We start from the raw sequence: 27,234 nt of genomic DNA, 5'->3' as shown, positions 1-27,234 counted from the left end.
CTGTAGCACCATGAGTTCTCTTATCATGTGGGACTACATTTCCATTAAAAAAGGGGGGGAAAATACATGCATAACTCTTAAAACTGTAGAGTATTGAAATTCCAACCTTTTAAAAAATAAGACAACTCTAATATATATTTGCTTAAAATTCTTATGAATAGATCAAGCACACAATTTTCAGGATCTGGATTTTATTTTTATTTTTTGCATGGCATATTGTGCTTCTGCTCCTTAAGAAAACTGTCTGGCAGTAGAAGCAATAACCACAAGGTAAGAGCCTGGACTCTAACATGCGAGGATTTCATTGGCTTCATTTTCTAATTCTCAGCTTGACCACAGCACAGCCATGGCTCTTGGGTAAGAAGGAGGACAATTTTGGTTCTGCCCCACACAGAACCCCATTCTTCTCCTGCTGAAATCAGTGATGAAATCCCTCTGAATTCGGTGGAAGCAGGGCTGAACTAGCAACTTGCAACAAAGGCGGCATTGTTCGGCATCGCAGGGGTCTGGGATGCTGGTGATGCCTTTCCTCTTTGTGCTCACTTCCTCCGCCTCATTAAGGCTGTGGCTTTTGGTTTTTCAGCTCTGGGGTGTCTGTTTGCCATTGGGTGTCTGCGATGTTTTGTGGTGTCTACTGCACTACAAGGCAGACTACAAGACTACTCCCAGTTCCTGGGAGTCTTGCACACATGATATCTATTGCAGGGGAATGGGGTTTCTGCTCCTACTTTAAATGTATAAAATCTAAGATAGGGCTTGCATTACATTCCAGATCATATTTGCATGACTGATTGATTATTTTTGCCTTTTTTGCTTGTTTGTTTAACGTCAGCAGTAAAAGGTAACTTAAACCCCAAGAGGCTGACTTAAGTGCCTTGCGTTGCTTTTGCTTTGTTGTGTCGCTCAGCAGTGTTTCCTACACGCAGGACTGCAGCAAGCTTGATTTCCTGCACTGAAGTGGTAGCAAAACAGCATAAAGAGAGCCTGGGAAATTGAGAATTATGGGAGGTATCAAGACCTCAAGTCTTGTAAGAGGTCCCTGGAGGAGCACTGAGCTGTTGTTCCAGAGATCAGATACAGGCACTAACAGCCTGGTTAAGTAGGTGCAGGCAAGCCACAGGGAGAGTATTCAGGCAACTGCAGTAGAAAGAGGGGACATTCAGTGTCAAGAGGACAGTAGGTATTTCTGTAAGTCTATGCTTTCAAAATGATACTGTTTTTTAAATTTTGATACATAATGATACTGATTTTGCAGGCTAAACTATTAAGATTAATTACCACATATTTTCATTCTTTCTAATTACTGTAAAGGTTAGAGAGATATATTTGTTCCAAATTAAATTTTATTCTCATGCTCAAGTAGATGCTTAGATTAATTCTACCTGAAGTAGGTGAACTATTTTGGTTTTATAAAGCAATCTGGTCAAATTTCCCTACTGGGCATTTTAAAAAGAGAAATCTGAGACATCAAATGTGCTGGCCATCCCTTGATGAAGAGACCTTTCCCCTGCAGGGAAATCAGCATTTAATGTTGTTCACTCCACATTTCAAAAGCACTTCAGCTATAAATTGCAAAGGTGTAGTCCAAATACATTTTTAATTACCACTAGTATTTCAGAGGCTCTCAGAGGTGGCAGAGAGTTTGTCAGAGTGATGTCATATCTGGGTGCATGTGGAAGATAATAAAAAAAAACAGTCTCTCTGCTCTGGTATTTCCAGGTTAGAAAATATTTTCTATATTTAATTCCCAGTTATCCCCAATCCCTCCTGTCTTCTTGCTGCAAGTCTCCAAGTCAGCTGAGGAAGATTTGTCCCCGGCTTCTCCTGTTGCCCTTGGGAGCTGATGCCACAGCCCTTCCATCGCACCCCGACCCGTGGTCCCCTAGGACGTGGGACAAGGCTGGAACATCTCCATGGCTTGGGAAGAAGCTCCCCATGAAGAGGCACAGGTACTGCTGCCCACACCTGGCATTTTCAGCTGCACACTGACGCCAAGGTCAAGAGCCACCAAGCTCTTCTCTGTTGTGGCCAGCGTTACAGAGCCTGTGTATTGTATCCTGCCTTGGGAGACCTTGAGGAAGCAGCGTGAAAACCGTGTTTATAAAAGGATGTGAGATATAAACTAACACTCCCTTTCTGATATCTGAGGATTTATCTTGCAGTAAAATTCCTCCTGGGAAAGCAGCAAAAATTCAACCCCGGTGTTAATTAGGGATCCCATAAACCCCATTTATCTGAATTTACATACAGAAAAGAAGGTAGTACGATAAAAGAGAAATTTAACTATTCATCCCTCTCTGCAACTATAAACACAATTCTTGCTGTGTTTATGCTAGACTGTCTACAAAGGCCCTGTGATGGAGAAAAGGGACGCTCGGTCCCCGGGGCACAGCTCTGCCAGGGCTGAGCACTTGGGCCGATGCAGTGGATGTAGCAAACCCAGCGATGGGGAATGCTCTGCAGAGGAGGGCAGAAGCTATGGTCATGACATGGAAGGCAGATCCAGGGCAGGATTTTGAGTGGGAAGAGCTGTGGTCAGAGACAGGAATCAGGAAGGAGGATGTAAAAAATTTCTGAAAGAAACACTGCCCGAGCAGAAAGAATGAGTAAATGGGATAATTACCAGGAATTTACAGAGGCATTAGTGCAATTATGGGATGGACTTTACTTGAGCAGAGAGGGCAGTGGAGGAGCCAGAAGTAAGCTTCAGGTTAAGAGCTGTAATGATAGAGAATTTGCTGGATTTTAATAGCCAAGGAGAAGAATATGAATTTAGTTTTGAGATATCAGGAGACCTTGCAGGAGAAGAAAATGAGGGAAAGACGTGAGTCTGGCCATTCGTTCAGAGTTATTGGTGCAGATGTGACTGTAACTGGGGAAAAAAAGATTTAGATGAACAGGTATAAAAGGAAAGCAGGATAACACCTCCATCGAGTATAACCCTGAACAAAACAAAAGGGATAACAGGAAGAAAATGTCAATGTGCAAAGGATACACCTGGTTGTTGAAGGCAAGGGAGAGGTAGAGAAAAATGGAAAAGCAACTCTTGTTCTTGAGAAAGAGGTGGAGGGGCCACTTCAGTGCACCAGGGAGTGAGAAGCTGGTGAGAGGAAGAAAAGGAAATCAAAATACTGGAAGCAGAAGCCTTGAGGTTTTGAGAAGCCTGGAGATGGGGGGAGGAGGGAGAGCAAGCAGCGAGCAGAGAGGAGGTGGAGCTGGGCAGGCAGCTAAAATGCCCTGGGCTCTGGGGGACAAGGAAAGAAACCCAGGGAAAGACTGGCTGGTGAGAGGCTGAGAGGGTGGGCCAGGGGGAGCATGGACACATGAGCTCCAGAATAACAGCTGGGTCAGGGGGTTGCACTGGAAAACGAGCAGCAGAGAAAGTTTGGTAATTCATCCTCACAAGCCTTTTCCCTTCATATCTGAACGTGCCTCTTTCTGTCAGCTTGATTAAATCAGCTGCTTGATCTTATTATCCAGGTGATGGGTGGGTGCTAATACATAGCCCTCAGGAGCACATAGAACCTACAGGAAGAACTGATTTATGGGTCAGCGGCCAAAATTACTAAAATAAAATAAAACAAAACAAAATGAAAAAGAAAAAGCAGTGCGGTCCCAAACAAAAATTATGTTCCCCCTCATTCTTTTTTTGTTGTTGTTGTGATGAAAGAACAAGAACAGAAACTAAATTCTCTGCATCCAATGAGAAGAAAAATATCTGATTTCAGGTCTTTGGAAGAAACACTGGAGGAACAGAGCAGAGAATTTTCCCTCCCGTTGATGCTGCAGAAGCCGGAGGCTCGCAGTGCCCCACAGCAGTGAGGGGGAGCACGGACCACATGCGGAGAGGCCACATTTCACTCCTGGCAGTGGGAATTTGACCCCACTGCTCCCTGGTGACTCCCTAAGCCCTGGACTGGCAGTCCTCTGCCCACCACGTTTTCTACAAGGCATGAAGTCCCACCAACAGGGACTGGTTGGTGTCACCTGCCTGGCTGCTCTCCTCTCTGGGAAGGTAGGCAGATTCACATCTTCTTGGTGCTCAGTTCAGGCCATGGCTTTTAATAAAATTCCTCCATCTGTCACAGGTGTATGCTGAGGGGTGATGTTAGGGGCAGCTCTGCCAACCTGCTGGCAGCCAAAGCTGGTCCATGAATGAGTTAATGGGGCAGGAAACAAGTGAGGAAAAGAGTGACTCCATGGCCTGAGCTTGGTGTGACATGAAGACCAGGGGAACTAGTTAAATTTGCTTTACAAGGGCTCAGTTTTTGAAGGCGACATAATGATTTGGGATGACCTAACACGTGGTCATCCCAAGATGTCCCTGCCCATGGCAGGGGTGTTGAAACTAGCTGAACTTTAAAGGTCCCTTCCAACCCAAACCACTCTATGAGGCTATGACTCTACATCTGGCCACCCTGGAAGAGGCACAGGACTCCCTCACAGCTTTCATGCCAAGCCCAATGGGCACAAGGTGGCCGAAGCGTTACAGTTAGCAAACTACAGGCAGTAAGCAGCAGCCACTGGTGGCACGTGTCTTTCCAGAGGCTCGGTCTCCCCCTGAGCAACAATTACTAGCAAGGACCACAGGCTCATTTACTGAGCTCATCGTGTTCTGGGGCAGCGAATATACCTTGTGGTCTAAATGCGGTGCTCAGGAAAGAAGAAATTAAAGGAGATCTTGCTCTGTGCCCTGCCTTCCTCACTGCTCTGAAGCTGTATGGCTGATGGGGGTCGGTCTGCTCCCAGCTGCAAAGGGGTGCCTGGTCCCACTCCCCAGAAAGGGCTCCCCAGTTGCCAGACCTGTGTCCATGACTGAGGCGGAGGGGGTAGAGCTCTCGGCCAGTTGCTCCATTTGGAGGTACAAAAGCCCGAGCTCTCTGGCTCCCACCATGGCCCCGGCTCAGCCGAGCTCCCAGCCCTGCAGCGGGACTCGGCCGGTGCTCGCCGCGAGCTCAGCATGCTCGCACCGCTGAAGCGAGGTCTGTTTAATGCTTGTCTGTGCTCGATGTGTAAATATTATGAGGAATATGTAAAAGAATCTCCTGAAAGCCACTTTATGCTGATGTTACCATGAATAGATTATTGTCCATTTATGGCTGAGGGACAGGCTTTGTAATTTACAGTGCATTTTATAATCTCTCCGATTTCTCTGGCACCGGCAGTAGCCAGCAAATATCTATTCATAACAAAGAGGACAGCGTTAGGATTGCTGTGTAACAGGAGAAAGAAGGACGGTAGAAGGGTGATTTATGATCGCTCAAACCAAACAGTTTTATCTGCTCACTCAAAGGCAGACTGCCTTCCTAAGAAAAAGTTATTGCTGTGTAAACAGGTGATAAATAATCATTTATAATGAGACAATTTAAACAGGTGATATGAATTATTTCATAAAAAAGTACAAATAACTTTTACCCATGCTTTGGCAGCAACGTCATTAATGGTAAGGGTCCCATTTAATTAACCCTTGGCTATGCTGCTTTGGACTTTCCTTTACCCGTTCTGCACGCAGCGTGACCTCCTCCCACCTGCTTTATCTTGGAGTGCTTTTTGTACGACTGAAACTCCAAAATGCTGCCAGCATTTAAAAGATTTGCAGCAGAAGAAAGCCCAGAGGTTTTCTGTTAACCTTAAAAGCAGTGGGGAATGTGGGCTAAACCCAGACATCCAAAGCGGTGTGAGATCCAAGAGAAGCTCTTGGCTCCACCTCTGCTCATCAATTTTCCTGGTAGCTGCAGGCTGTTAACTCTATGTGAAGGGACAAACATGAACACAGAGCCATAAACCGAGGCTGCCTCCTCTCTGGGAGTATTTCAGCACTCACAGAGGAGCATCAGAGATGGTTTTTATTGTGGGCTTGGAGGGCTGAGGACACAGGTGGACAGGTGGGATAGAGCTGGTGGAGAAGGTCCCAGGCTCTGATGGATCTCATCTGCTCGGGGTGTTGTGGAAGCAGCAGCCTTTTGGTTTGGTTCTTTATATTTACTAAAATCCCATTTTACGAACACCCCTGGCTGGAGAAAGTGTATACAACTAAAAATAACTTGAAATGAATTTAAGCCAGAATCAGCCCACCTGGCGGTCACAAACACAGTTATCTCCTGTTCCTTCCTTCCTTCCTCGCCTCCTGCCTCTCCCCTGCTCAGATTAACCAGAGCACAGGCGTCTTCCTGTGCACCAGCGCTGGAAGGATGAAGCGACTGCTCTCCTCTTAAACCAGAGTGGGTTGATCACTGGAGCTGATTTACTGGAGAATCAGAGCAGAGTGTGCTCGTGTGCTGCCAGTGCTTCCCTTCTGAGCCTCTGCAATCGCCCAAATGCCAGAGGGAGCCGGTGCGATGGGACCCACGGGATGGCTGTCCCACCTGAGCTGCAGAGCTCACCTCATGGTGACTGTGAACAGACCTGGTGGAGGAGGAGGCAGCACCACGCTGGCCAAAGCCAAACGCAACCACGAGCAGTGTCAGCACAGCTTGCAAAGTAATTGAAAGTCCTACCCTGGGGTCTTTGCCTTCCCTTTACTCCTTTCAAATTCTCTTTGACTCTCAATGGTGACCGGCTGAGATCTTCCTCCCATCACAGTTGAAGAGGGATAAGCAGATGTAGACACTTCAGTCAATTTATCTAGCTACACTTTTTTTGTGTGTGTAAAACACACCTGCCTCATGTTCCTTTGAAAGAACATTTTCAAAGGCAGCAATTTCTTAGCACAGCAAAGTTGATCCAAACCTAGACTGAAGGAGGGATGAGGCAGAGCTGCTCAGCCAGTTCTGCCTCTGGACGCAGAGGATCCAGTCACCAGCCGCAGATGTTTTCTGGAGATGGGACTGGGTTCAAAGAGCTGTCTCTCACATTTTTCAGCAACTCCTACGTGGACTTGAGCACATCACTTAAACTATTACCCTCTGCATTTGCATATGTGAAATGATGGTAAAGATGCTCACTTTTCTGAATAGCCTCTGGATCTACAGAAGAAAGATGCCACATAGATGATGTCTGAATATGAAATCAGGACCAAAAGGTAGCCTGCAGGACAGCTCTCAAACCATCTTTGAGGTGTTCATTCTAGCAGTCCTCCAAGGACATGCTACTGCCCTTGTGCACGAGCTGCTGCCTGAACCTGTGAGACGTGGGGGACATGTAGGGGGGGTTCCCAAACAGGGGCCACCCCTCAGTGCTCTGGAGGACGTCTTGCTTGCTATTTGGATTGACAGTGGAGCTGCACAGTGTTAGCCCACTGTTTCACCACAGGTTTTATTTTTATCTATGCATGTGAAACAAGTTCACATGCTGAATGATAATTTGAAATGTCAGGTTGAACTCTAAATGAAAGACACCAAATACGTTGGCAAGAAAGCAAAATCCATGGCTGCTGTCATGCCATTTGCTTCCTATTGATAAGCTTTGAGAAAAGGCAGCTGTGGTGTGTTGGTGGCAGCCCCAGCTGCTGGTGGTGGGAGTGGGGTGGGAGCAAGCTTGTGCTGCTGTCCCCTCTCTGTGTCCCCCCAACCCATCTACTGATAACCTTCTTGGCACCTCATTGCTCAGCCTGCCCCTTGGGAAAGTAGCACTGCGCCTACGCGGGTGGGAGAGATGGCTTCTTCCCCTGCTCATCCAGCCCGTCCAGCAATGGGCATCTCACTGATGGATGTAGGTCTGACCCTAGGGTACTGCCAGCATGTTCCCCTTCCCTGGACAAACGCACTCACCCCCATGGCACTGAGGGGAACGGGGCTGAAGTAGCCAAAAGAGGGAAAAAAAAGACAGAGAGACAAAAGGAAATGGAGCAGGAGTGTGGTGGCGAAGGGTGCACCAAGTGCCCATTGCTCTCAGTGCCCCTGTGAGCATCCCCTTTCCAAACTGCATTCCCAGCATTATCCCCTTCCCTTCTCCCTCCTGGCTCCAGTATGCAATTTGACTCATCAGGGCATGGGACTCAGCCAGGACAGGACACCATGGCCTGGGGGAGAAGATGATGAGTTGGGGGATCAGGTCCAAAAGACAGCCCTGCCCTACCGGCAGCTCCCTGCCTCCCTGGGGCCACCACATCTCCCTGTGCTCTCTGGGAAGGGAAACCATCATCCTTGTCTACCTGTGGCATGGCGATAAAGAGGGGAGGTTGCAGTGGGCTGAATTTAGGAGGCATACAATAAAACTGAAGGATGTCATTACTTACAGTTCTTCATCTGATTTCCCAGCCATGTTCATGCCCAGCACATTTCTTCAAACAAGTATCTGGCCCTCAAGTGAATCCAGATGAATTATGTCTGTGTTCTCTTTACTCCCCGTGTTCATACTTCCATAAAATATGCAATTGATTTCATACAGCACAAGGTGCTCGTTTTAAGTCCATGGCTGCCTGCTACGTATAGAGACTCTTGCTTTATTATTTGTTCTCTTGCTTTTCTCCCGAGTGTGATTAGATTTGTCAAACACAGCAGCCACCAGCATCATTCTTACTGTGTCTTTTGGAAGTTTATATTGCTCTCAACTTGCTTTGATTTGATTCTTGATAGCTCAAGAATTCCTCATGACTACAGAAAAGAAATTATTAGTATTTCTGTTAAGGGTTCATTAACAAACTGCATCAACTCCAGAGGAGGCCAGACATGGTGCAAGGTTCAAATATTTCATCCACATCAGTTCTTTCCCCACTTTTCCTTTATTCTTGTTTTTATAAACTGCTCCTCATTTTGTTAATGCACATAATTTTCTTACTGAGCACAGGCTGGAACAAAGGGTTTTATATTATTTAATGGGATTTTTTAATGGGACTGAGGCTTTCAGCTGAGATCTGAACACTACCACAGTTAACATGGATGACTAGGGTAAATGATGAAGCCTGAATAGGCAAAGAATACATGGAAAAGAAAGTGTTTTCAAATCTCCTGAGCTTGCAATTCATCCTAGAGGTAGCGGGAGCCAGCAGAAGCAACTGCAGGGCCATTAGTCACTGTCTGTGGACACTCATGGAGGATGGTTGTGTTTTGGAGGACTAGAAAAAATATGCACAGGCATACACACAAACAAAATATATAGTAAAATTATCTTCGGAAAGGGGAGAGAGAAAGTCTCAGATATTTACAGACCAGTCTGCCAAGATTCAGTTCTCAGAAAAATACTATGAAAAAAGAAGAAAACAAATAATAAATAAAGCAACAGCCTGCACATATCTGTCAAGAACATATAATGACAGACCAATTTAATCTATTTCTGAAAAACAGGACGAGACCTTGTTGATAGGAAAAAAGCAGTTGACTTCACATTTCTTGTAACAATTGTCCACAGATTAATTCAAACTCTGATGAACAGGCAACATATCTCATGGTTATAGTGCTTTCCAGCCTAATCATCATCAAGTGAGTGCATGCCCTGTCTCTGCCCCGTCAGGCTACATCTGTACAAAATGTAGAGTTTGGTCATTGCCCCTACACCCTCAGATCCCCTAGCACATCTAGATAGAGCTCTTTTTACAACCGAGGCCTTCTTTGATCTACCCTTAGTTCTTTGACTTGAATCTTAGCTTGACTTAAACCTTTCATTCACTCTCCCCCTTTTGGCATATTTCTCCTTGAAAAAGGCGAGACATTGTAATTTAATCATTGATATTTAGACCCCTGGCGCTGCTGAGCCTCCAGTCTTCTCTGAGCCCTATGCATATGGATGCAGTCTGTTTTTTGAAGCTCGCTTTGAAGTCCAGACTCAGTGACCACACCCTTAGCAGGAGGCTGTATGGTCACCCTCTGGGATGCACATTTTAGACCTACAAGCCATTTGCTGTAGGTAAACCTACAACGCTGCCAAGAGTTTAGCCCTGGGATTCAAAACCAGTATGTAGCAGAAAACTCTGGAGCAGAAAGTCTGCAGAAATTTCTCCTTGTGAAACTTTTGTGTGTCTTAGAAGAGTTTGGCATTTCCAGCCCAGTCTGTATCAGCACCAAAGATGTCATCTATTCTAGTGAACTAAACAGTGCCTGGGTACAGACCTGAGTGCTTGCCTGCAACCATCCCAGATGTTTAACTATTGACATACTGCCTGGCATGTTTTTGTGCCAGTTGGCAGTCCCCATACAATTCCCAGACCCAGTTTGGGAGAGAGCAATAAACCTCTTCCTTATAGGCAGTACGTATGGACATAAAGGAGTGTAGCCAAATGGATGTGCACTCTGCCACACCATTTGTCCCTAAGGCAAAAGAACAAGTCCTGGGCCAGTTTAATTTACCCGTATAAGCAAAGAGACTGCATAAAAACTGTGCAAGGACTTGCTCATTGGCCAAGAGGAAACTGGGTGAGAGGTCTTTGAGTCTAACTCTGGCACAGTACAATCCTGTTCCAGATTTCCTGGAAATCCAGAAGTGAAACTCATCATCAGTATTCCAACCTTCAGTGACGCTTATGGAGCCAAAAATTGGCTCAAACAGCAAAGCTAAAGCTTAAGGACAAGTAATCCACAGCAGCAACAAAATATGGGAAAGCAGGAAAAATAGGTTCTAATGGAGACTATGTTCCCTGTGCCCCTTGCCAACATCAACTGAAATAGCTGCTTGGGTTCAGTGGGGTGGCATCCCTTTGTAGGGTCATCATGGAGCTCCAGCTCCTCAGATCTCTTGGAGAACAGACAGAAAGCTAAAGACTGAGTCTATTCCTTGGAATTCATGGGGGCAAATCTAGATGTGACTCTGGTCAGTACTCATCCTCCCTGAGCTGTCAGGGGCAAACCACAGCTCACCTGGGACCCAGTTCAAGTATGGGTCTGCCTGTCTCTTGGGGGCACATGTTACTGGACTCTGCAAATGATACTGCCCTATGCCAATTTCTGAGGAACACATCCCCTCCATATGACAGGGTCTGCTCTTCTGTAGCAGAAAATGTATTGGCCTGCCATGCCAGTCTTCATCACATTTAACCCTGTCATGATTTATCCTTCCTTCCCTGTTGGAGTGGGAACCCTCTCTTGGAAGACCAGCAGGCCCGCAGCCTTTGGCAGCCCTAAGGAAGGGGTAGACTACATGTTTCAAGGATTTAGATCCCAGAGCAGCAAGGAAGGTCTCTTGATGCTGCCTTGTCTAAGTGTTGGCCAGCCTCATGATATTCTGTTGTACTGTGCAAAAAATGTGCATTCATTTTGAGGTTGTACATGAAGCATCAGATTTTCCTCCCAGTCCCATAACAACCAGAGAACCAATACTCAGAAAGGTAAAGGCAGCTGTAACTGTGGTGAGCACAATCTTGTGGATGCAGTTTTGATCCCAGGATATACAGATGTTGTTGGTGACGGACCACCTTCTCTAGAAGGAAGCAAAATATTTCACAGCAGGAAGATCTTTTTTTATTATTATTATTTTTTATTTATTTTTTATTCATGTGGATCAGAAGACACATTTTTGTCTGGTAGTTTGAATAGGTCTGATTTGCCTTGGTAGGAATTGATTCTGCTCAGGTGAACTTTGTGAACTGAAGGACATGAGGTTGCCCGTTAGTTTGGCTAAAACCAAGTTTCATCACTTGGAGCTCCTTTGGGCCTTCACAGAGCCCTGTGTCCTTTCAGAGCAAGGGTGTGCTGAGATGCCTGTTCACTTGAAGAAATCTGAAACAAACTTCCATGCTGTTGTGAATACCTGGGGCACTGCTTGTGGTCACCAAGGAAGGGTTGACAAGTGGGCAATCTTCTTCAGGATATGTTGATCCATGTATAAATTCACTTTATTTTTTCTTTTTCCTCTTCACAGCAGTCTAGTAAGTGTCTTCATGAGCTCAGACTGAAACAGTCTGTGAACATATGAACTTATGGCCTTTATCTCGACTTGGATTGGAGTACCCCCGTACATACTGCTAATATTGATAATGTCTCTAGTGCTTATGAGACACATCCACCCAGAGATTGGATACACATGTAAGGCATTCTTGAAGAAACACTGATGAGTCAGAGAATAAACCTACCAGTGACTTCAGCAAGGTTTTGGCATCATTCCACGCAACAGTCTCATGAACAATCTAAGAAAATATGGGCTTGATAAGGACAAATCTTCTGGAAATATTTGCTCAAAGGATACTTATCAGTAGTCCATAGTCATACTTGAAGTGTTTTTTGAATAGATTCTCTATGGACCAGTTCCAGGCCACACAGAAGCTAATATATCCATTAATGGTCTTGACACAGGAATAGGCCATACTCTCACTGATGTTTGTGGATGATCAAATCTGGGGCAGGGAGAAATGTGAACCCTTTGAAAGACAGGGTTAGAACTGAAAACGTTCCCAACCAATTACAGCAAGAACCTAAAATAAATAGCCAATAAACCCATAAGGATAAGGGCAAAGTATGATGCATGGGTAGTAATAGGCAACTGCACAAATACAAATTGGGTAACTGCCTAAGCAGCAGCTCTGCAGAGATGGAGCTGGTGATTAAAGATGAGTATGAGTCATAGGTTTTGTGCTGCTATGAAAGAAGGCAGATGCCTCACTCAGATATACAAAGAGGAGTCATAAGCAAGATGCAGTCAGTATTTCTTCTTTGACTTTATTCATCCCTTCAAGACTTTGGTAGTTTTGTCCATTCTGAAGGACCGCACTTCACCATGCCAACTGGACATTTCCCTGGAAAAGGCAGGGAAGAGATTTTTGCCTGGAGGAAAAAACCAAAAACAAACAAACAAAACAAAACAAAAACAAACAAAAAAAAAGTAGAGAGAGAGAGAGAGGAAGAGAAAAAAATTGGATAGGATCATCTAGAGAAGGTAAGACTGAAGGAAAAAAGAAGTATGGTAATACTCTTTGTATGGGTATGATAAAAGACTGCTACACAGAGTACAGAGCAGCGAGACATATGCAAAGACATTAGAACAAACTTACGGAGAAGTGAGTTCTGACATAAATGGCCCAGAAGACCTCAGTATTTTAGGAACAGATTGTAAAATACCAGTGAGGACTCATTAGACATAATCAGTCCTGTGCTGAGGTTATGAGGTGAGACAAGATGGCACCTCTGCTCCCCATCACTCCTGTCACAAATGATTCCACAATCCTGTGATTTTATTTTATTTTTAATTCAGTACCTGAATTCGATTCAATGAATTCCACGTTCTGTCTGATTTGTTAACCTATTTACTTTATCTCCAGTATTATTCTTTTTCAGGTAGCGTCCCCCTCTTCCCTCCCCTGCTCTCTGACAGCCTTATCTCAGTGCCTTTGCTGTCCTCATTTGCCCGATAGACAACCTTTAATATCATTAGTTTTTCTCACAACAACACTCCATAAACAGCAATTTTCTTCAGCTACACATTCAAATGTGTTGATTCAATGTGTTTTTGCCCTCAGACCTTTAAGCATACAAAGGTGAATCATCTTTTTTTGTTCCTTCTTCTCTGTATTCTCGGATGGGTGATGGGCCGTGTCCGCCCAATGACAAGCATTTTTCTCTCACACCCATGGGCCAAAATCTCTACATTAGGGATCTAAACAAAAGTGTGGTTCACAAGATCAGAAACAAATGGAAGGGTAATAATAATAATAAAAAATCTATTAGAAAATTGAGATTATTACAGATACTTAGGCCTGTTTTCATCCCAAGTTGGACATTTAAGCGAGAGACTTGAGTGGCAACCGTAGCTAGCTCCATGCACAGCGAACTGGGAGGGCGAAGCATTTCTTGTGGGTGATTCATTCTGACTAACACTGAATTGCCTGCTCAGGTTGCCAACAGCAGGACTCAGGGGAGGATCTGGCTTCTGGCCGGGGGCTGCAGTATCTGGCTGGGGGGCAGGAGGCACTCAGGTGGCACCAGGAGGCACTGTAGTGGGCAGCAACCATTAAGCCTGCTTGTGAAAAGGAAAAGGACAGTAAGTTGTTCAGGAGAGTGGGAATTTCAATTTGAAATGTTTTCCTGAGATGGTGTGAAGATATTTGCAGCAACTGATTTTTTATTTATTTATTTTTTTCCAGTGCTACACATGGCTATAATACGTTCCAGGAACCTCATTTCAAGAACTCTGATTTGGTTGGTCTTAGTATGCTTGGTTTAATTTTTGCAGTTTTGGCCAGTTAACAAATTCATTTTGTGTGAGGAAAACAACTTGGTGAAGCTGTGTGCAAATCCTGCCTGTTTGGTGAGCTCGAAGTGGTAGAAAAAGAAAACCCAGCTAAGCTGTGCTGGGGAGTGGTGCTTTGACTCATCGCTGCTTCCTGTAGATCCATATCTCCTCTCCTCTGCTTGACCCTTAGATGTAACTTCTACCTACAGGTGATCCAGGTTGGTTGGAGAGCTCCTTCTTGCCTGCCTCAGAGGGCTGGATAATTTCAGTTTTCCACTAGATACCTAAGGGATCCAAACCACAAGTCCAAGTGATTCAGCTCTTAACTTTGTGTCATGCTCTCTGTTTGATCTTTGCAAGACAGGGTGGGTTTGTTCATCCAAGAAAAGGACTGCATGCCCTGTCTGAACTAGCAGAGCCCTCTGAACATCACCCAGGAGCAAAGAAGTGATTTCCCAGCTCTCTGAGCTGTGTTCCTAGCACCTCGCTACTGACCCTTCCTTTTCTGTTGCATAAACCTTATCTTCACTCACAAGTCCTTCCTCAAGACCAGTGCTTCTTATCATCTCCCATCTGCCCCAGAACATGTCCACCACCCACTGTCCTGTCGTCATATCTTCCAGAAAACACTTCTGAGTGTCAGCCCGTAGCCAGCACTACTGCGGGGAGCTCCCCAAAGCCAAAACAACCTCCATGAGTTCCTCAGGAAGCCATCCCTGGATGACGGCCACATCAGGCTGAGACCACTGCCTTGGGTGTGCAGGACTGCTTGTCCTTTTACTCCCCTGTTAGTCAATACTTGCCTGTTGTCTGTGGTGCTATATTTAAATGGTGAACTGCTTGGAGCACACCCTGTCCTTTCATTTTGTGATTGCACTGTGCCTCATATAATGGGGTATTGCTTCATGACTTGTGCTGTTAGGAATGGATGCAAAGCAAATAAATAATATTAATGCTAATAAAAACCTTTCCTTACTTCCTGCTTTTGTCTTTCTTTCATTTGTTTATCTTCGCTGTTGTATTTGTGCTTATGTCACTTAAATAAAAGAGCTACTCAAATGCAGCTTGCTTTTTATTTTCCCAGAGAATGTTCACTTCTTTGTCCAAAGTTAAAAAAACTGAATACTGAATCAAGCAACATGGAGGTTGTTTTTAATCAAGTAATTTATCTTGGCGAGCCCTGCTGCTGTTTGGCAAAATAATCCATTTCTGTCTCAGCAGAAGCCTGTGCATTCTATTGAAGATAATCCTTGATTCATTTGATTTTCTGTTTAGTTTGATCAGTACCTCAACGAACAGCTCTTTTGTATTAAAAAAAAAATAATAAAGTAGCTTACACCTTTCTTTTTGATCACTTTAAGAACTGCTTCTGAATAATTTACTTCGTTGCTAGAAAACAACCTCATTTCCCCACAAACACATCATGCAAAATACAGAACATTTACAGCTGTGGCTAGATAATTTTTTATTTTTTTATTTTTTTTTTTCTGCAAAGAGTAAATTTGTCTTCAAATGTTGTTTTAGTTATTCCCAAGCTATTTGTATATCTGAGAAAAATGTGCTAAGTAGTTTTGGCTAGGCACTGGATTCCGAAGTGTGTCAGAGTGAAGATATCCACATTTTATGCAGCAGTCTTTGGTCAGTGATATCCAAGCTGTAGAAGACTTGTACAAGTCTTCTTGTACTTGTACTTGCCTGAACTTGGCATGCAGGATCTCAACCCTGCTTCTTTGGAGAGTGCTCTGCGCAGCAGCCCATGGGTATTCATGGGTAAGAGTTGACCACAATGTTCTTCTGAAGTCCTACTCAGGATGGGATGTTGCAACATCCTTTACTATTATCAAGTGTTAGAAAACAGAGCTCCATACATCATAGCAAGATATAAATTGTTAATAAAGCTCTTTTTTTTTTTGGGGGGTGCTTATTTCTTAGAAAAAAAAATGTTACTAGATAATGGTACTCAGGTAAGCAAAAGAAAAGACATACATTTTAGGTATGATATACCAGATTGTCATTAAACCACAGGGAATTTCTGCTTCTAATGTGGTTGGGCAGCAGCCTGATGGAAAGAATGGGACTGCATTTTTCATGTGAGCAACTTGGTCCCCATTTGTATGTTCAGTGCATCCCAGAGAATTAATGGATCTGTAAATGAACTACTGAAATGGTAAGAGTTATCTACATATTTCATTTATTTTATAATAGCTGTTAATCTTACACAGCCTGATTTGATAAAACAGATCATCAGATCTTGATTTTTGTGTGCTTAATTTAAACTGTAATTAACTGTGCAATATACATGTAAATTGCAATGCAGAAGTAAATGAGGATGGGACTACAGTCCAAAAACAAGTGTAAAAAGCTGAATTAGTAAATTCCTGCCTGAGTGAGGAAAAAAGCACCAGAATGTGTGGACAAAACAGAAAAGCTACAAAACATAGCAAGCCAACCCTTCTCATCGGGTTCCCAGGTACACTGTGAGGAAGAAAGGGAGAGAGTAATGTAGGGGACCATGACCATCAGAGCTCCCTGCCCAGTGTGTCCCTTCTAAGCAAGACTTGCTGCGATAAAGCCTAGCTGCTTCCACAGCTCAAAATGCAGGCAGCCAGGAAGGGGGATGTCAATGGGGAGTCAATGGTGTTGCACAAACTAGCTACTCTGTTAGTGAAAGGAACAGATATCTGAAAGGTGAAGCATAAGTACGCACTGAACTCAGGCTGACAAAATTTGGTATGCTGACCCTTGGTCCAAACCCTTCATGTAACTCTGAGTTTGAGTAAAAGCAGACATACAAATAATAGTTTTTGTGTGATGAAGTTCAATGACAAACCAGATCTATAATGAAAATAAGAACTTTCCCTTACAGTGACTCCAGTGCCTTAACACCAGCTTACGTTCTTGTTCCATGGTCACATTAAGCCAGCTTGAATCCTGGTGCAGGTCAAGTCCTGCTCCCCGCTGCTCCAGGACATGTCCCACCTCTCCTCGTTCCCTTCTACCAGAACACACACTAGTGTGGCCAGGCAATACACAGGCTCTGGGAATTCATCTGGCTTGAAACAAACCCTCCACTCCCCCAAAAGAATTGCCTCCATTTCCCCATAGGACCACCCTTGGGGTGAGCCACCGACAGCAAAACCTGGGATCTGCTGGCTGAAGCCTGCTATTGCCCTCTCTTCTTTTAGGGGACCTAACTTTTCAGGGTCAAAAGCACTCAGAAAGAGAAAACTATCCAAAAATATTCCAAACTTCTACAGAAAAGATTTGAATGAATTGGTTAGTCCAAACCTCTGTATTAAGGCAATTAATTGCTCCTTGTTCTTTGCCTGAGATATGTTTTTTTTTTCTTCTACCCTGTTGTTATAAAGCTTCAGTGAAGGATGTGTTCTTGGTTTCAAGATAAAACAAGAGAAAATTCCTCTCTTCTATCTTCCTGACACCATCTGTTCCTTTTTCCCTCCCTCTTTTTCATTTTATCTTTACATATATATTTATTAGAGCACCTTCATATAGTTGTGAAAGAGATTTGAGTGATGTGTTCTCCAAGACTTGCCTATGATCTTCAGCGTAACTAGAGGAAACTGCACATTAATATGCCTTAGGTGGAGGGACAAATACCTCAGCAGGCACACACCTTTAGCAGGTATTTATTTTTGAAAATAGACCAGTAAACAGCCGTGTTAGAGCTTGCAAAACTTTTTGGTGTGTAATTATTATTGCCCTATGACTCTATCCCTGTACAATGAACACTCTTCTATCATAGGTCAATGCAAACTTTAATGAGTTAAGAAAATGTTTTCCTTTGCTGGAAATGGACTCTTTATGGGATTCCAGTGCTAAAAGTCCTTGGTTCCTTGACGTGTCTGGGGAATAAATTTTTTACATTGCTAAAACAAAAAGTCTAAGAAGATTATTTGGTTTAGGTTTTTAGGGTAACCAAATACGAGTCTCCCCTTTGATTTAAATGCATTCCAAATCACCGCATAGCTTGCAGAAAACAAGTATTTTCCCGTTTCTGTGAGGGCAGATGACAAAAGGTACCATCACAGTTGGTGATACATGGTGAATTCCTTGGCACATTCAATAGAAAGCAAAAAACTGTTTGAGTTGATTGTACCTGAAAATCTTTTATACTAAGCACACTGTTATGCTGAAAGTGAGATGTCCAAAGCAACCGTTGGCATATTTACAGGCTTGCAATGTGTAAAGTAAGGAAAACAGGTTGTTCTGTCTACAGTAGAGAGCATGAATACAGCCAGTGTCTTGACAATTTGGGAAGACCCCTGTACCTGTGCTGCACCTGGTTCCTGTACAGAGAAAACTTCAGCATATGAGGGTGCTGTAAGGCAACTCACCCCTCACATAATCTAGGACATAAGGTAGAGGTCATTTGCCCCTAACTAATCCTATCATAGATCAGTACTCGTAATGTGATCCATCTGCTGATCTGCAAGGTCATTTCTCAGTTCCTCATGTCCTGCAAAGTCATTCCTCCATTCAACATCTTTTCCTCTGGACCTTGGGTCACCTAGCCTGTTGTTCAGTATTGTCAGGATATGGCCAACGCGTTCTACATTCTTATCTTTACTTTTGTTCAACTATAGGTAGTTGTGTATACCCTAAATTGTCATTGTTCTTTATCTCATAATTTATTTATGAATACCTGGTGCAGCTCTCTAACTGAAAGTTGTTTAAATGGTGTTTGATAAACCTATTTCTTCTCCATGATCCACAGTTTGTAAAGACTTTATTTGTGTTAGACAAGCAGTCCTTCCGTTGCCCATCTGAACCCTGCACCACAGACAGAGTCACAAGGGCTGTGAGACATACTGCCTGGGTAAATAAATGGGACAACAATGCTAGCAGTTACTCCTTCTAGAACAACGGTGCCATGTAAGGTCATATTTATTTTCATAGCCTTTGTTTTTTGACCTGTTGATTATAAGACCTTATTGTTTTGCAGTTCTGACTAAGCCATTTGTCTTTTGTTGTATCTCATCTGCTGATGAATAGATATCCCTAGCAAACCGAGGCTGCCAAACACCCCTGGGACTCCAGTCTCCGTGCCAGATATTTGCTACATAGCAGTACACGACACTGCAGGGAGATGATGTACCTTTGTCTATGCCGGCAGTGACATCAAAGCAATCATTTAATTTCTGGTGTACTGAGAAAGCCATTGGAAAACGTGAGTGATTTTACAATGAAATCTGTACATTTTCAGTGTCCTGCTATAGCAGCATCACTGTCAAATGCTTTCTTACAGTCACTGAAGTGTAAGAGTACTAGTTGTCATTAATTTATTTGTTCATTAGCATTATGTAGTGTGAAGGTATGGTCAATGAACAAAGCAGGAGGAAGGAAACCAGATAGCTCTACTTCTCGTCATGGTAGCTTCTCTTCAGAGTAATTGTACAAAGCCCCTTCTTGGACAGGAGCATTATTTACCTCCCGTTGTTTCAATCACTTACATCTTTCTTAGGCAATTCTGTCATGGTGTATTTCCTTCTTTCCTTTGAGGTGAATTTTAGCCCCTGTTCCCTACTGTAATTTCATTCTTCATATTACTTGCTTTGAGTGGAAGTACACTTATTTTCCTGGCTGACAGTGTTTATAGCTCTGCAGTTTGCTGTTGGAAATTTTCAGTTCACCTTTGGCAGTCTTTGTGAATATCCAGCTCTTCTATCTTACTTACAATACCATGTTCAGTCCTGTTTTAGTTGGGGATCTACTTAGCGCACAATAGAAGTGGTCCATGATCTGCATTGACATGGCCTGCCTTCCCCTTTGTTTTCTGTGCTTGTAGTGATTCGCTTATCTTTGCTTCCTTTGGAAAGTCCCGACAGGTTCTAAGCCATATCAGGGAATGTGCTTCTGATGGGTGTCCAGGTCTAGTCTACGTGATTGGAAAGGGATTTGAAGTCCTTCCAGGCAGAAAATTCATTTGAAGGGGAAGAAGTTGGCAACCATCCCACGATGCTTCCTATTACATGACTAAACTGTTGACTTTTGGTGACCATTTTTAAAGGGCTTTCTAATCAGAAAAGCAATAATTTCAATAATCTTTCAATTTCAAAATCTCAAAATTTCAATCTGACCATATAATTATACCCTTTATTCCACTAGAAATCCTGCAGTTAAAATAAAGAGAATAATCTTGCTCCAACCATGAAATACTTGAAATGTGTAAAATATTTCTTTTCCTTTGCTTCAAGAGAGCCATATGGAAGAATCTTGATGTGAGATTATCATTTTTTCTTCTTTCTGTGAACTACCATCAGAAGTAGTGATTTGTTTTATATGTAAAATATGAACTCAGGCACTCTGCTCCAGCAACTTAGTTTGTGTAATTATACACTTTTGTTAATAATATGTCATATTACTGTGATTAACATTTGTAAATCACCAAGTGTGTAATAGTCACCTCCAGTTATTAAACCAACTACACAACTTATCTGAGCAATTTTAGCAGATACTAAGCTACATGTGCTACGAAAACAATTGATAATGCTGGAGAACAACTGTTTCTGTGCACACTTTTGGAAGGCTAGCAATGCCAAACAACTAAAAAAGCTTAGATAGGCTAGGAAGTTCTGTACGTAACTGGTCTTCACCTCATGTCAGAGGATAATGGTGGCTTGCTTCTTTGTGTGATTAGTTTATGACTTTTTTCATTAAAGCCAAAACGTTTCTGTCATTATTCATCATCAGCATATGCTTTTCCTTAGGCTGGTACCTGCACTTTAGACTGGTACCTGCACTTTGCTGAAAACCTCCATGCAAAGACTGAGATTCTTGTCAGGACACCTTCAAGAAAACTGCCGTACTGAACCAAGCTCAAAGTTGGCTCGAAACCTCTTGGACAACGCGGTGGAGTGCACTGCCCTTGCATCTGACTCATGGAAAAGAGCTGCCCCATACCACCCGAGAGCAAAGTGCTTTACAAACAGCATGAGACCATGCCTAAACCCTTAGATAGCAAGAGATGTAAGACCACAGGAAGCATTGACTTTTCCACACTGGGAATGTGGAAGCTCTTCCATTTGTTTTGTGCTGTGAACCAACAGGCCAACAGACTGCTGCCAGTAAATCCAAATGCTGTCATCACAGCAGCTGCCCAGGAGCACAGAGGTGTGGGTTAATAGAACCTGCCAAAGCCAAGCACATAAAGAACTTCATCAAAATACGTCAGTGCATCAGACATCCATTTGCTTTCAATACTAAGGATAAACAAAGGTCACACTGTCACCAGATCACAGAAGCTTGCTGGGCTTGATGCTATTTTTTGCCGAGTTGCTCAAGAATTAGAGAATAGCTGGCAATTTCATTCACAAATATTTGCACTCCTAACGGGGCAGTGGAAGCATGGATGACTGGAAAAGACATGGCTGTTCTACATCTGGGGAGGAGACAAATGATCTCTAAAGCTACCAGGCAGCATTTTTGCTGTCTCTTTGTTAGGAAACTTTCTGTTAGAGTGACATACAGAGCTGAAAGCCTCTACTAAAATGTGTTTGGCATCCAGCTCCAACTTCTGGGTCTATGGTCCAGCATGGTCCACCTAGAAAGTGGCTACCAAAAGGAACCAGAGGCAGCAGCTGTGCTGCCTGCCTGCTCAGGAGCTCTGTGCACTCTGGGGCAGTGCCTGCTGCATTGGGAAGTCCCGTCCTTTTTCTCATCATCCAAAAGTTCAGCAATAGCAATCTGCATGCCTTGCTTGGCAGCCGTCCCAGTAGCACAAGAGCACTCTGTGATGGACTCTCTGGTTTCTAGGCTTGGATGACTACTTCTTAGACTTTCTAACAGCAACTTTTCATGCTGTCATTTCAAGCCATTTCATGGCTTATAGACACAACGGCACTGCAGATGAAATAGTAGGCATAGTCTCTTCAAGGGTCCCTTAGACCTGATCAGGAGTTTTAAGCTCTCCTTCTTTAAGATATATGGACCCCCCCAAGGAAGAATGGATTTTGAACCTCTGCTCTCAGACATATCTCCATTTAACATGTGGAGTTCCAAAAGCAATGACAGATTAGAAACTCATGCCAAAGTCGCTGAAGCATTTAATAGAGCCCAAGGAAGCTAGTGTCAATCTTTCCTTTGTCCAGAATTACTTTAACAGAAGTATGCGACCTCTTCGAACTCTCTCTATGGCTCGTGTGAAATGAAATCTAACCTAAGTGCGGTAATCTGGGGGCATTAAATTACGTTTAACCTAAATCGTTAACAGTTGTTGATTCTCCACGTTGTAATTACATTGGCTACAAACGGGATCGAGTCCACAGCGCGGAGGAGACGTCAGTGGGGTGACTGGGAACTGACAGGCAGCAGCGCCAATCCCCGGCGCCGGGCTGGGAGGGCTCGGCAAGGGAGGGGGGCTCCGCACATATGTCCAGAAATTGCTGCAGTGGATGGCTTGGCTCGGCTCTCGCTGCTATTTAAAGGCACATGAGCTGCATGTTAAATTGAGCATTAGTATTTGCCTGGCTCGCCGGCTTACAGCTGGTTTGGTGGCGCTGTACAGCTCTCTTGTTGGGGGGCTGAGGACAAAATGAAGGCAGGAGCTGTAAGCACAGAAATTTTAGGACATGAGGGGCTAATTCCTACTTCTCATCTTGAGTGTTTCGTCAGGGCAACCCCCTGAAACAGAACGGCATTAGCAAATTAAGAGCATAGTTTGCCACTGTGTTTTGAGTTGCCAAGAAATGCCTGGTTTCTTCCACGAAGAGCCTGCTCAGATAAACCTCTCTACTTTTCGTGGAAGATAAGGAGGAGAGTTTGCAAGCAGAGGATTTGCCTGTTGCCTAGCCTGACCAGCCAGCCGGGGTGCCCGTTGTCAGCAGTTATCCCAGTGCTGCAGGAGGCGGGTGTAAAGCCTCAGGACACCTTTCCTACTTACTGTAGGGAAAAAAAAAAAAAAAAGTGGAATCTGTTAAATCCATAAATTGCTGTCTAAAATACCTATCAGCTCACTAACAAACTATTACCAAAAGGTTTTAAAATGCTAGTGAATGAGACAGGAACCACAGCACAAAGAAACTGAAGCTGCGCCTATACTAGCAAATGAAATGTGCCTGGGGCCATTCCCTGGCACTGAGGCCGGTTGGCAAGGAGCAGCCTGCATCCATAACATTAACCTCTCTTACCCTCCAAAACAGGGTGGTCGCATGGAAACTGGTGCTGGGAACAGTCCCTGGCCCACAGTGCTTCTGAACCCTACCCAGAAACAGGGCAGGGGAGAGGTGGCTGGCACCGGCCCACGTGCCAAGAACCGTGCCACAAATTTCACCGTGGGGAGGACGGGGAGTGCTCGGGGCACCCCGGTGCTGTCAAACCTTGTGGTGTTGAGTGAATTCCAGCCTCTGCTATGGACAAGAAAAATCTCACATTGAATGAGAGCAGCTCCACCCTTTTATGCTCTTGGTTAGGAGCACAAGAACATGTAAGACATGTACTTTGCCCTGAAAGCCTTGCTGGCAGGAGTCACAGCCCTTGTGCCATGGGTGGGCGCACACCTCCCCTGCAGTGCAGATGTGTCTATCTGTGCCAAACAGGAGCTATTTAATTTAATTTTATTTTAGAAATATAGTGTTTTGTATGACTTTTGTGGGTTTTTAAGGCTTTGTGTTCCTGTAATTGTTACGTTAATGTTTCGCCTTCTGAAATTTCTGATCCATACTTTCTCCTCTCAGCCATTTCTAATACAGTTTTGAATCCTTGAATTTCATTTTCATGACAAAAGATGTCAATCATTAGCCCTAAATAAAACAGCCGCAATATTTGTTGTGACTGGAAGACAACAGTACTCATTTATTTAAAACAAAATAAATAATAATAATAAAAAAGTCCCAGGCAAGAGGAGTGCCAGTTTCTAACGGCATATTTACTCATAAATCAGAACAATGCAGAGCTGCCTGGCCGGGCTGGCCATGTAGCTGGGGCTGTGGTTTAGTAATGCAACATGTTCAGTGGCAATGCTGGTTTCAATTATTCTCACTATCGTCCATTCCCATCACAGAACTAACATTTCTTGGCAGGATTTTTTTTTTTTTTAATCGGATCAGTTCCCTAATCCCGTTCAAAATGCAGTGCTGCAAACAGTTGTGCTGTCACAACCAAACGGGCTGAAGACAAGCAGTCAGGAGAGAGGGGATGGAGAGTGGGAGCCAGGGAAGGTACCTGATACTGAGTTTGCAGTGAGTTTATATCTGTTTTCTATTTTTAATGCCTGCTGCGTTTTGCTTTCTGCCTCTCCTGTGGGTGAAAGCGTAATCTGAGGAGATGGTGAGTTCAGGATTTCATGGTTATCCACTCCTTGTTTTCTGTGCACCTTCCTTCTCAGGCCTCACTGATGTTTTGTCTCGTGCTCCTTTACTGCTTTGGTAAAGTGGCACTTGGGCTTCCTCTTTCCAAGAAGGGATCGCTCAGAAGGCAGGATGTGTTTTCACAGCAAATACCAGCTTCATTTACCTGTATAAAGACTGGTAGATATGGCCAATGTGACTACTTTTCAGAGTGAGTCCCCATTCCAGCAGGACTTCATGATCATTCAAGTTGCTTAATACTTCAGTAAAAAAAAAAATAACTGCTATCAGATGGTTAATGCAGTTAACAGCAGTGACAAAAGGGGAAGAACTGAGCACAACAGAAGGAACAGATTAGGGAGAACTCCCTCAATGAGATGTTTTCAGCTCGGTTGGGTCCAATGAAAGTCACCCTGGAGTGCTTAGGGACAAGGCTGAAGCAATCCCAGAGGTTTTTGCAGCTAAACCCAGCTCTCTGGCATCTGTGGTTGAATTATCCAGTTTGGAGATTATCTCTGCCACATATGCAGAGATAGGTAGTGTCTGACATGGCTCATTATCATGAGAGCCACATGAATGAAGCGTAGCAGATTACAGGGTCATGTTGGGCCTGGAAATAGTCTAACAATCTCCATTCAAGACAAGGCTCTCAGAAAGTCTGTCTGGACATGAGCTGACTGCACTTGTACCTGTGTCATATCCCCTGCCAAGCTCTGGGAGAATCACCTGCTGAGGTACAGAGTGAGGAAAGTCGTGTGGGTCATTTCCAGCCCACTGCTATGCCCATCCACAAAGCCTTGTTCAACATGAGTCCGAAATAAGTCCAACTGGATCTGAGCTAATTCCATAAAAAGATCTTGGACCACCTCTGTGTTGTATTCCCACAGACCTGCATGGTTCTGTGTATCCATCACCCAGCAGGTTTCAGCCCTCCTGGGGCCCCAGCAAGGCACTGACAGTACCTTGGAGGATTTGTGATGCTGCAGAAGACTGGAAAAGGGACAGACTTAAAAAAAAAAAAAAAAAAAAAAAAAAAAAAAAAAAAAAAGGAAGAGTCAGTATGGGTCAGATCAAAAGGCTGAATGCAGAAAGTAAGCCATAATGTCTAAGACCGGCAGGCAAGTTGGCCTCACCTGCAGCCCTGGTGGCACAGCCCCTGACCAGAGACCAGAAGTGGTCCAGCTTGCCCAGGTGTGCTGCCTCTGTGGCCCTTCCCCATTGTCTTCCCAGAAACAGAGGCAAGCCCTGTGCTGCCTGTTGGACTGTGCTGGGTAGAAGAAACTCAAGTATGAAGGTAGCAGCCCACAGGGGCTTGCCAAGTGTAAGTCACATCAAAACAGCTCAATATTTTCTGTGCCTCGTTACCATCCTGTTTGTGTCTGTGTCTTTTCCTGCAGTCATTTTCTGGTGCTTTCCAGCATTTCCCAAGGACGTAAGTGATGTCACCAACCCCAGTGCTGGGGAGCTCCTCATTGCAGCCTTGTTCCTGGGAAATGCAGCAGCTCGATGGCACCGCTCCTGCCCAGATCTGTGCTTCGGTGGTAGCCTTTTCCCAGCAGCTTTTCCCAACAAAAGGGTCATTTAGCCACTGATTCTTCTTCTAGACTAAGTGAACGTCAGCTGTTACTCCAAGCATCAAAAGGTTTTTACCGAAATCACAACAACGTAAGAGAAGACAGAAATGTTTAGATAAGGTATCTAAACAACCCTGCACCAATTACACTAGAATAAGAAAGAAAAATAAATAGCCTCCTTAAAGCATTTTAAAGTAGCAGTTTAATTCTGAATTGGATTTATGTAGATGTTAGAGTTCCTCCACTACAGCTGTACTCACTCCTTCACTACGTCAGTGCATAGCACCTCACTGGAAATGGTTGTGCAGGTGTCCTAAATGCCTACTTCCATACCCCGAGATATTTTGACATCTGTTTAGATGAAGAAAATCTGCAACTCCAGACACTGTCTGGAAGAATCTACTTCAAAATAGCCAGGATGAAATAAGAGAGATGTTTATCTCTCTGTGAAAACCACTGTGAAAAATTGAGCACTAATATGCTGTCCCACATGCTTTGCAAACCACTTCTCCATGCGCCACATCCAAGAAACTTCACTGTGTGATTCACCTGCACTGAGCAGTGATCATTTCAGTATTTTCCAGCCCCTCAGCTGCTTAACACCTTACGTATCACATACCTGACAGGAGGCTGCATTACACCCATGACTCAGATTTTTCTCCTGCAGTAATTATACTCCTACAGCAGAAGTGGAGGTTTCGTGACTTTGTCACCGCGGCTAATGGATGTGTCTGCATGCTGACATCGGTGTGAGTTATCCACCCGTCTCCCGGCTATTGGAGGGAGATCGGCGTGACTCACCCCTGGGGTGCCAACTCAGACCGGCAAGGAAACAGTTCCTCCTTGTTTCTTTCCTCTTTGAATGTTGCTCTGTATAAATAGCGAAATCTGAAACAATCAATCCCACAACCGCATTTTAGGGCAGATAAAATGACTCAGTTGCAGGATCTTACCTCCCTGCTGATGCCAACAGCACAGCCGTCTTTGTCAGAGCTGGTCGCTTTAGGCTCCCTTTCGTTCAGTGGGGGGAAATAGGCACTTCTAGGGCACGACTCATCCTGACGAGGTTAAATATCAGCCTTAGCATGAGGTGAGTCATCTCCTAAAAGTGCCTTTTCCGCCTGCTGGCTCCAGGGACAGCCTGCACAACAAGTGGCAGCACCAAGAGCTGCGCTGCCGATAACCTGCAGCAATGGGTGATGAGTCCTGCTCTCAGAAAGTCAGAAACAAGTGCAAATGCATCTAAAGATCTCAAAAAATATCCTGCCATGACATCCAGATGCAGCCTCCCACCCTTCTCTACCTGACTTCTTTTCCTTTTA

At 44.1% G+C, this 27,234-nt stretch overlaps 2 long non-coding RNA genes across 2 annotated transcripts; one reads left to right on the top strand and one right to left on the bottom strand.

The window, feature by feature from the left end:
• The first annotated feature begins 728 nt into the window (after positions 1–728).
• On the top strand, positions 729–4,106 carry LOC310884020. The gene is made up of 3 exons (XR_014573982.1): positions 729–1,188; positions 1,752–1,949; positions 3,729–4,106. It is a non-coding gene; the product is annotated as an uncharacterized lncRNA (long non-coding RNA).
• A 19,707-nt stretch (positions 4,107–23,813) lies between these two features.
• Positions 23,814–26,955, bottom strand: LOC310892253. The gene is made up of 3 exons (XR_014577985.1): positions 26,866–26,955; positions 26,532–26,782; positions 23,814–25,943 (listed from the first exon to the last, which is right to left on the bottom strand). It is a non-coding gene; the product is annotated as an uncharacterized lncRNA (long non-coding RNA).
• Between the last annotated feature and the right edge of the window lie 279 nt (positions 26,956–27,234).

This window comes from Anser anser (assembly GCF_964211835.1).
Source record: "Anser anser genome assembly, chromosome: 1".
NCBI lineage: Eukaryota > Metazoa > Chordata > Aves > Anseriformes > Anatidae > Anser > Anser anser.
This window is presented reverse-complemented; position numbering and strand designations above follow the sequence as displayed.